Genomic DNA, 9,208 nt, shown 5'->3' with positions numbered 1-9,208 from the left:
AATATTTGAATAAATGAGGTCACAAGCTTCATTCATTCGACTAATATTTTGTATCTACCTACTACAGGCCAGGATCTATTTTAACGTGCTGAAAATTGGCTGATAACAAAATAAACAAAAACTCTTGTCCTTCCTGGGGGTTGCCTTCTAGAGGGGAGACAAACAATGAACAAGATTAAAAATTAAATATATGGTATATCTAAACAGTTTGGTAGTTCCTAAAAAAGTTAAGCATAGGCAGAGGCGGGGCAAGATGGCAGACTGGTGAGCTGTAAGTTTTAGTTACTCCTCCAGGAAAGTAGGTAAAAAGCCAGGAACTGCGTGGACTGGACACCACAGAGCAATCTGTCTTTGGGCATACTTCATACAACACTCATGAAAACGTGGAACTGCTGAGATCAGCGAAATATGTAAGTTTTTGCGGCCAGGGGACCCGCGCCCCTCCCTGCCAGGCTCAGTCCCGGGGGAGGAGGGGCTGTCAGCTCCGGGAAGGAGAAGGGAGAACTGCAGTGGCTGCTCTTATCGGAAACTCATTCTACTGATTCAAACTCCAACCATAGATAGACTGAGACCAGACACCAGAGACTCTGAGAGCAGCCAGCCCAGCAGAGAGGAGACAGGCATAGAAAAAAAACAACACGAAAAACTACAAAATAAAAGCAGAGGATTTTTGGAGTTCTGGTGAACACAGAAAGGGGAAGGGCGGAGCTCAGGCCTTGAGGCGCATATGCAAATCCTGAAGCAAAGCTGATCTCTCTGCCCTGTGGACCTTTCCTTAACGGCCCTGGTTGCTTTGTCTATTAGCATTTCAATAACCCATTAGATCTCTGAGGAGGGCCGTTTTTTTTTTGTTTTTTTTTTTTTTAAATCCTTTTTTCTTTTTCTAAAACAATTACTCTAAGAAGCCCAATACAGAAAGCTTCAAAGAATTGCAATTTGGGCACATCAAGTCAACAGCAGAACTAAGAGAGCTCTGAGACAAAAGGCAATAATCCAGTGGCTGAGAAAATTCACTAAACAACACAACTTCCCAAGAAAAGGGGGGTGTCCGCTCACAGCCACCATCCTGGTGGACAGGAAACACTCCTGCCCATCGCCAGCCCCATAGCCCAGAGCTGCCCCAGACAACCCAGTGTGATGGAAGTGCTTCAAATAACAGGCACACACCACAAAACTGGGCGTGGACATTAGCCTTCCCTGCAACCTCAGCTGAATGTCCCAGAGCTGGGAAGGTGGAGCAGGGTGAATTAACAAAGCCCCATTCAGCCATCATTTCAGCAGACTGGGAGCCTCCCTACACAGCCCAGCAGCCCAGAACTGCCCTGGGGGGACGGCACTCACCTTGACATAGCACAGTCATCCCTCAACAGAGGACCCGGGGTACACAGCCTGGAAGAGGGGCCCACTTGCAAGTCTCAGGAGCCATACGCCAATACCAAAGACTTGTGGGTCAGTGGCAGAGACAAACTGTGGCACGACTGAACTGAAGGATTAGACTATTGCAGCAGCTTTAAAACTCTAGGATCATCAGGGAGATTTGATTGTTAGGGCCACCCCCCCTCCCTGACTGCCCAGAAACACGCCCCACATACAGGGCAGGCAACACCAACTACACACGCAAGCTTGGTACACCAATTGGGCCCCACAAGACTCACTCCCCCACTCACCAAAAAGGCTAAGCAGGGGAGAACTGGCTTGTGGAGAACAGGTGGCTCGTGGACGCCACCTGCTGGTTAGTTAGAGAAAGTGTACTCCACGAAGCTGTAGATCTGATAAATTAGAGATAAGGACTTCAATAGGTCTACAAACCCTAAAAGAACCCTATCAAGTTCAGCAAATGCCACGAGGCCAAAAACAACAGAAAATTATAAAGCATATGAAAAAAACCAGACGATATGGATAACCCAAGCCCAAGCACCCAAATCAAAAGACCAGAAGAGACACAGCACCTAGAGCAGCTACTCAAAGAACTAAAGATGAACAATGAGACCATAGTACGGGATATGAAGGAAATCAAGAAGACCCTAGAAGAGCATAAAGAAGACATTGCAAGACTAAATAAAAAAATGGATGATCTTATGGAAATTAAAGAAACTGTTGACCAAATTAAAAAGATTCTGGACACCCATAGTACAAGACTAGAGGAAGTTGAACAACGAATCAGTGACCTGGAAGATGACAGAATGGAAAATGAAAGCATAAAAGAAAGAATGGGGAAAAAAATTGAAAAACTCGAAATGGACCTCAGGGATATGATAGATAATATGAAACGTCCGAATATAAGACTCATTGGTGTCCCAGAAGGGGAAGAAAAGGGTAAAGGTCTAGGAAGAGTATTCAAAGAAATTGTTGGGGAAAAATTCCCAAATCTTCTAAACAACATAAATACACAAATCATAAATGCTCAGCGAACTCCAAATAAAATAAATCCAAAAAAACCCACTCCGAGACATATACTGATCACACTGTCAAACACAGAAGAGAAGGAGCAAGTTCTGAAAGCAGCAAGAGAAAAGCAATTCACCACATACAAAGGAAACAGCATAAGACTAAGTAGTGACTACTCAGCAGCCACCATGGAGGCAAGAAGGCAGTGGCACGATATATTTAAAATTCTGAGTGAGAGGAATTTCCAGCCAAGAATACTTTATCCAGCAAAGCTCTCCTTCAAATTTGAGGGAGAGCTTAAATTTTTCACAGACAAACAAATGCTGAGAGAATTTGCTAACAAGAGACCTGCCCTACTGGAGATACTAAAGGGAGCCCTACAGACAGAGAAACAAAGAAAGGACAGAGAGACTTGGAGAAAGGTTCAGTACTAAAGAGATTCGGTATGGGTACAATAAAGGATATTAATAGAGAGAGGGAAAAATATGGCAAACATAAACCAAAGGATAAGATGGCCGATTCAAGAAATGCCTTCACGGTTTTAACGTTGAATGTAAATGGCTTAAACTCCCCAATTAAAAGATATAGATTCGCAGAATGGATCAAAAAAAATGAACCATCAATATGTTGCATACAAGAGACTCATCTTAGACACAGGGACACAAAGAAACTGAAAGTGAAAGGATGGAAAAAAATATTTCATGCAAGCTACAGCCAAAAGAAAGCAGGTGTAGCAATATTAATCTCAGATAAAATAGACTTCAAATGCAGGGATGTTTTGAGAGACAAAGAAGGCCACTACATACTAATAAAAGGGGCAATTCAGCAAGAAGAAATAACAATCGTAAATGTCTATGCACCCAATCAAGGTGCCACAAAATACATGAGAGAAACACTGGCAAAACTAAAGGAAGCAATTGATGTTTCCACAATAACTGTGGGAGACTTCAACACATCACTCTCTCCTATAGATAGATCAACCAGACAGAAGACCAATAAGGAAACTGAAAACCTAAACAATCTGATAAATGAATTAGATTTAACAGACATATACAGGACATTACATCCCAAATCACCAGGATACACATACTTTTCTAGTGCTCACGGAACTTTCTGCAGAATAGATCATATGCTGGGACATAAAACAAGCCTCAATAAATTTAAAAAGATTGAAATTATTCAAAGCACATTCTCTGACCACAATGGAATACAATTAGAAGTCAATAACCATCAGAAACTTAGAAAATTCACAAATACCTGGAGGTTAAACAACACACTCCTAAACAATCAGTGGGTTAAAGAAGAAATAGCAAGAGAAATTGCTAAATATATAGAGACAAATGAAAATGAGAACACAACATACCAAACCTATGGGATGCAGCAAAAGCAGTGCTAAGGGGGAAATTTATAGCACTAAACGCATATATTAAAAAGGAAGAAAGAGCCAAAATCAAAGAACTAATGGATCAACTGAAGAAGCTAGAAAATGAACAGCAAACCAATCCTAAACCAAGTACAAGAAAAGAAATAACAAGGATTAAAGCAGAAATAAATGACATAGAGAACAAAAAAACAATAGAGAGGATAAATATCACCAAAAGTTGGTTCTTTGAGAAGATCAACAAGATTGACAAGCCCCTAGCTAGACTGACAAAATCAAAAAGAGAGAAGACCCATATAAACAAAATAATCAATGAAAAAGGTGACATAACTGCAGATCCTGAAGAAATTAAAAAAATTATAAGAGGATATTATGAACAACTGTATGGCAACAAACTGGATAATGTAGAAGAAATGGACAATTTCCTGGAAACATATGAACAACCTAGACTGACCAGAGAAGAAATAGAAGACCTCAACCAACCCATCACAAGCAAAGAGATCCAATCAGTCATCAAAAATCTTCCCACAAATAAATGCCCAGGGCCAGATGGCTTCACAGGGGAATTCTACCAAACTTTCCAGAAAGAACTGACACCAATCTTACTCAAACTCTTTCAAAACATTGAAAAAAATGGAACACTACCTAACTCATTTTATGAAGCTAACATCAATCTAATACCAAAACCAGGCAAAGATGCTACAAAAAAGGAAAACTACCGGCCAATCTCCCTAATGAATATAGATGCAAAAATCCTCAACAAAATACTTGCAAATCGAATCCAAAGACACATTAAAAAAATCATACACCATGACCAAGTGGGGTTCATTCCAGGCATGCAAGATGGTTCAACATAAGAAAAACAATCAATGTATTACAACACATTAAAAACTCGAAAGGGAAAAATCAATTGATCATCTCAATAGATGCTGAAAAAGCATTTGACAAAATCCAACATCCCTTTTTGATGAAAACACTTCAAAAGGTAGGAATTGAAGGAAACTTCCTCAACATGATAAAGAGCATATATGAAAAACCCACAGCCAGCATAGTACTCAATGGTGAGAGACTGAAAGTCTTCCCTCTAAGATCAGGAACAAGACAAGGATGCCTGCTGTCACCACTGTTATTCAACATTGTGCTGGAAGTGCTAGCCAGGGCAATCCGGCAAGACAAAGAAATAAAAGGCATCCAAATTGGAAAAGAAGAAGTAAAACTGTCATTGTTTGCAGATGATATGATCTTATATCTAGAAAACCCTGAGAAATCAACGATACACCTACTAGAGCTAATAAACAAATTTAGCAAAGTAGCGGGATACAAGATTAATGCACATAAGTCAGTAATGTTTCTATATGCTAGAAATGAACAAACTGAAGAGACACTCAAGAAAAAGATACCATTTTCAATAGCAAATAAAAAAATCAAGTACCTAGGAATAAACTTAACCAAAGATGTAAAAGACCTATACTAAGAAAACTACATAACTCTACTAAAAGAAATACAAGGGGACCTTAAAAGATGGAAAAATATTCCATGTTCATGGATAGGAAGGCTAAATGTCATTAAGATGTCAATTCTACCAAAACTCATCTACAGATTCAATGCAATCCCAATCAAAATTCCAACAACCTACTTTGCAGACTTGGAAAAGCTAGTTATCAAATTTATTTGGAAAGGGAAGATGCCTCGAATTGCTAAAGACACTCTAAAAAAGAAAAACGAAGTGGGAGGACTTACACTCCCTGACTTTGAAGCTTATTATAAAGCCACAGTTGCCAAAACAGCATGGTACTGGCACAAAGATAGACACATAGATCAATGGAATCGAATTGAGAATTCAGAGATAGACCCTCAGATCTATGGCCGACTGATCTTTGATAAGGCCCCCAAAGTCACCGAACTGAGCCATAATGGTCTTTTCAACAAATGGGGCTGGGAGAGTTGGATATCCATATCCAAAAGAATGAAAGAGGACCCCTACCTCACCCCCTACACAAAAATTAACTCAAAATGGACCAAAGATCTCAATATAAAAGAAAGTACCATAAAACTCCTAGAAGATAATGTAGGAAAACATCTTCAAGACCTTGTATTAGGAGGCCACTTCCTAGACTTTACACCCAAAGCACAAGCAACAAAAGAGAAAATAGATAAATGGGAACTCCTCAAGCTTAGAAGTTTCTGCACCTCAAAAGAATTTCTCAAAAAGGTAAAGAGGCAGCCAACTCAATGGGAAAAAAATTTTTGGAAACCATGTATCTGACAAAAGACTGATATCTTGCATATACAAAGAAATCCTACAACTCAATGACAATAGTACATACAGCCCAATTATAAAATGGGCAAAAGATATGAAAAGACAGTTCTCTGAAGAGGAAATACAAATGGCCAAGAAACACATGAAAAAATGTTCAGCTTCACTAGCTATTAGAGAGATGCAAATTAAGACCACAATGAGATACCATCTAACACCGGTTAGAATGGCTGCCATTAAACAAACAGGAAACTACAAATGCTGGAGGGGATGTGGAGAAATTGGAACTCTTATTCATTGTTGGTGGGACTGTATAATGGTTCAGCCACTCTGGAAGTCAGTCTGGCGGTTCCTTAGAAAACTAGATATAGAGCTACCATTCGATCCAGCGATTGCACTTCTCGGTATATACCCGGAAGATCGGAAAGCAGTGACACGAACAGATATCTGCACGCCAATGTTCATAGCAGCATTATTCACAATTGCCAAGAGATGGAAACAACCCAAATGTCCTTCAACAGATGAGTGGATAAATAAAATGTGGTATATACACACGATGGAATACTACGCGGCAGTAAGAAGGAACGATCTCGTGAAACATATGACAACATGGATGAACCTTGAAGACATAATGCTGAGCGAAATAAGCCAGGCACAAAAAGAGAAATATTATATGCTACCACTAATGTGAACTTTGAAAAATGTAAAACAAATGGTTTATAATGTAGAATGTAGGGGAACTAGCAGTAGAGAGCAATTAAGGAAGGGGGAACAATAATCCAAGAAGAACAGATAAGCTATTTAACGTTCTGGGGATGCCCAGAAATGACTATGGTCTGTTAATTTCTGATGGATGTAGTAGGAACAAGTTCACTGAAATGTTGCTATATTACGTAACTTTCTTGGGGTAAAGTAGGAACATGTTGGAAGTTAAGCAGTTATCTTAGGTTAGTTGTCTTTTTCTTACTCCCTTGTTATGGTCTCTTTGAAATGTTCTTTTATTGTATGTTTGTTTTCTTTTTAACTTTTTTTTTCATACAGTTGATTTAAAAAAGAAGGGAAATTTAAAAAAAAAAAAAAGAAAAGAAAAAAGACAAACAAGGAAAAAAAAAAAAAAGATGTAGTGCCCCCTTGAGGAGCCTGTGGAGAATGCAGGGGTATTCGCCTACCCCACCTCCATGGTTGCTAACATGACCACAGACATAGGGGACTGGTGGTTTGATGGGTTGAGCCCTCTACCATAAGTTTTACCCTTGGGAAGACGGTTGCTGCAAAGGAGAGGCTAGGCCTCCCTGTATTTGTGCCTAAGAGTCTCCTCCTGAATGCCTCTTTGTTGCTCAGATGTGGCCCTCTCTCTCTGGCTAAGCCAACTTGAAAGGTGAAATCACTGCCCTCCCCCCTACGTGGGATCAGACACCCAGGGAAGTGAATCTCCCTGGCAACGTGGAATATGACTCCCGGGGAGGAATGTAGACCCGGCATCGTGGGATGGAGAACATCTTCTTGACCAAAAGGGGGATGTGAAAGGAAATGAAATAAGCTTCAGTGGCAGAGAGATTCCAAAACGAGCCGAGAGATCACTCTGGTGGGCACTCTTACGCACACTTTAGACAACCTTTTTTAGGTTCTAAAGAATTGGGGTAGCTGGTGGTGGATACCTGAAACTATCAAACTACAACCCAGAACCCATGAATCTCGAAGACAATTGTATAAAAATGTAGCTTATGAGGGGTGACAATGGGATTGGGAAAGCCATAAGGACCACACTCCCCTTTGTCTAATTTATGGATGGATGTGTAGAAAAGTAGGGGAAGAAAACAAACAGACAAAGGTACCGAGTGTTCTTTTTTACTTCAATTGCTCTTTTTCACTCTAATTATTATTCTTGTTATTTTTGTGTGTGTGCTAATGAAGGTGTCAGGGATTGATTTAGGTGATGAATGTACAACTATGTAATGGTACTGTGAACAATCGAAAGTACGATTTGTTTTGTATGACTGCGTGGTATGTGAATATATCTCAATAAAATGATGATTAAAAAAAAAAAAAAAAAAAAAAAAAAGTTAAGCATAGAATTACCACATGACCCAGCAATTCCACTCCCAGGTATATACCCAAAAGAATTGAAAATAGAGACTCAAACAGATGCTTGTATGCCAATGTGTGTAACAGCATTATTCACAATAGCCAAGTGTCCATCAACAGATGAATAAACAAAATGTGGTTTATCCATACAATGCCCTATTATTCTGCCATAAAACAGAATGAAGTTCTGATACATACTACAACATGGATGAACCTTGAAAACACTGAGCTAAGTGAAATAAGCCAAACACAAAAGCACATGACTCCACTTATATGAAATATCTAGAAAACACAAATTCATAGAGACAGGCAAGTAGATTAGAAGTTACCAGGGGCTGGCTAGGGGAGGAAGGAATGGGGAGTTACTGCTTAAGGGTACGGAGTTTGTTTGAAGTGATGGGAAAGTTTTGGTAATGGATGGTGGTGACAGAGGCACAACATTGTGAATGTAATTAAGGCCAACTGAATTGAGGTCATGAAAATGGTTAAAATAGCAAATTTTATGTTACTTACATGTTACTACAATAAAATGTTATGCACACACACACACTCATGTAAACACACTATGCCTTATAGTAAGTGTTAAGGAGGGGAAAAAAAGCAGGAAAGGAGGTCATGATGTATGTGGGGGGGAGGTAAAATTTTAGATAGGGTAGCTAGGGAAAGAAGGAAGGAACTGAGCCATAAGGATATCTGGGGAAAATGCATTCCAGAAGGCCAGTGTGACCCGGACAGGAAGGAAGGGGGGTGGGGGCTCTGAAACACAACAGAAGATGAAGTCAGGGAGATCAAGGGAAGTCAGACTGCGTAGGGCCTTGTGGGTCAAAGTAAGGACTTTGGCTTTTAAGAAGAGTGAGTGGGAAGCCACTGGATGATTTGAGCCATGATTTGGCTTGTTACAAGAGAATCCCTACAAGTACACACCGGAATATCTGAGAGGCAAGGGAAGAGATAAGTGAGTTTGGCTGCTCCGATAGCCTAGGCAACAGATGACAGCTCCAGAAGAGTGGGGGCAGAGGCAGGTCTGGAAGATATTTCGGGTTTGGACAGTTACGTTGGAGAAGCCTATTCGACTACCCAAGTGGAATTGTCCAGCA

This window comes from Choloepus didactylus (genome assembly GCF_015220235.1).
Source record: "Choloepus didactylus isolate mChoDid1 chromosome 11 unlocalized genomic scaffold, mChoDid1.pri SUPER_11_unloc1, whole genome shotgun sequence".
Taxonomy (NCBI): domain Eukaryota; kingdom Metazoa; phylum Chordata; class Mammalia; order Pilosa; family Megalonychidae; genus Choloepus; species Choloepus didactylus.
This window is presented reverse-complemented; position numbering follows the sequence as displayed.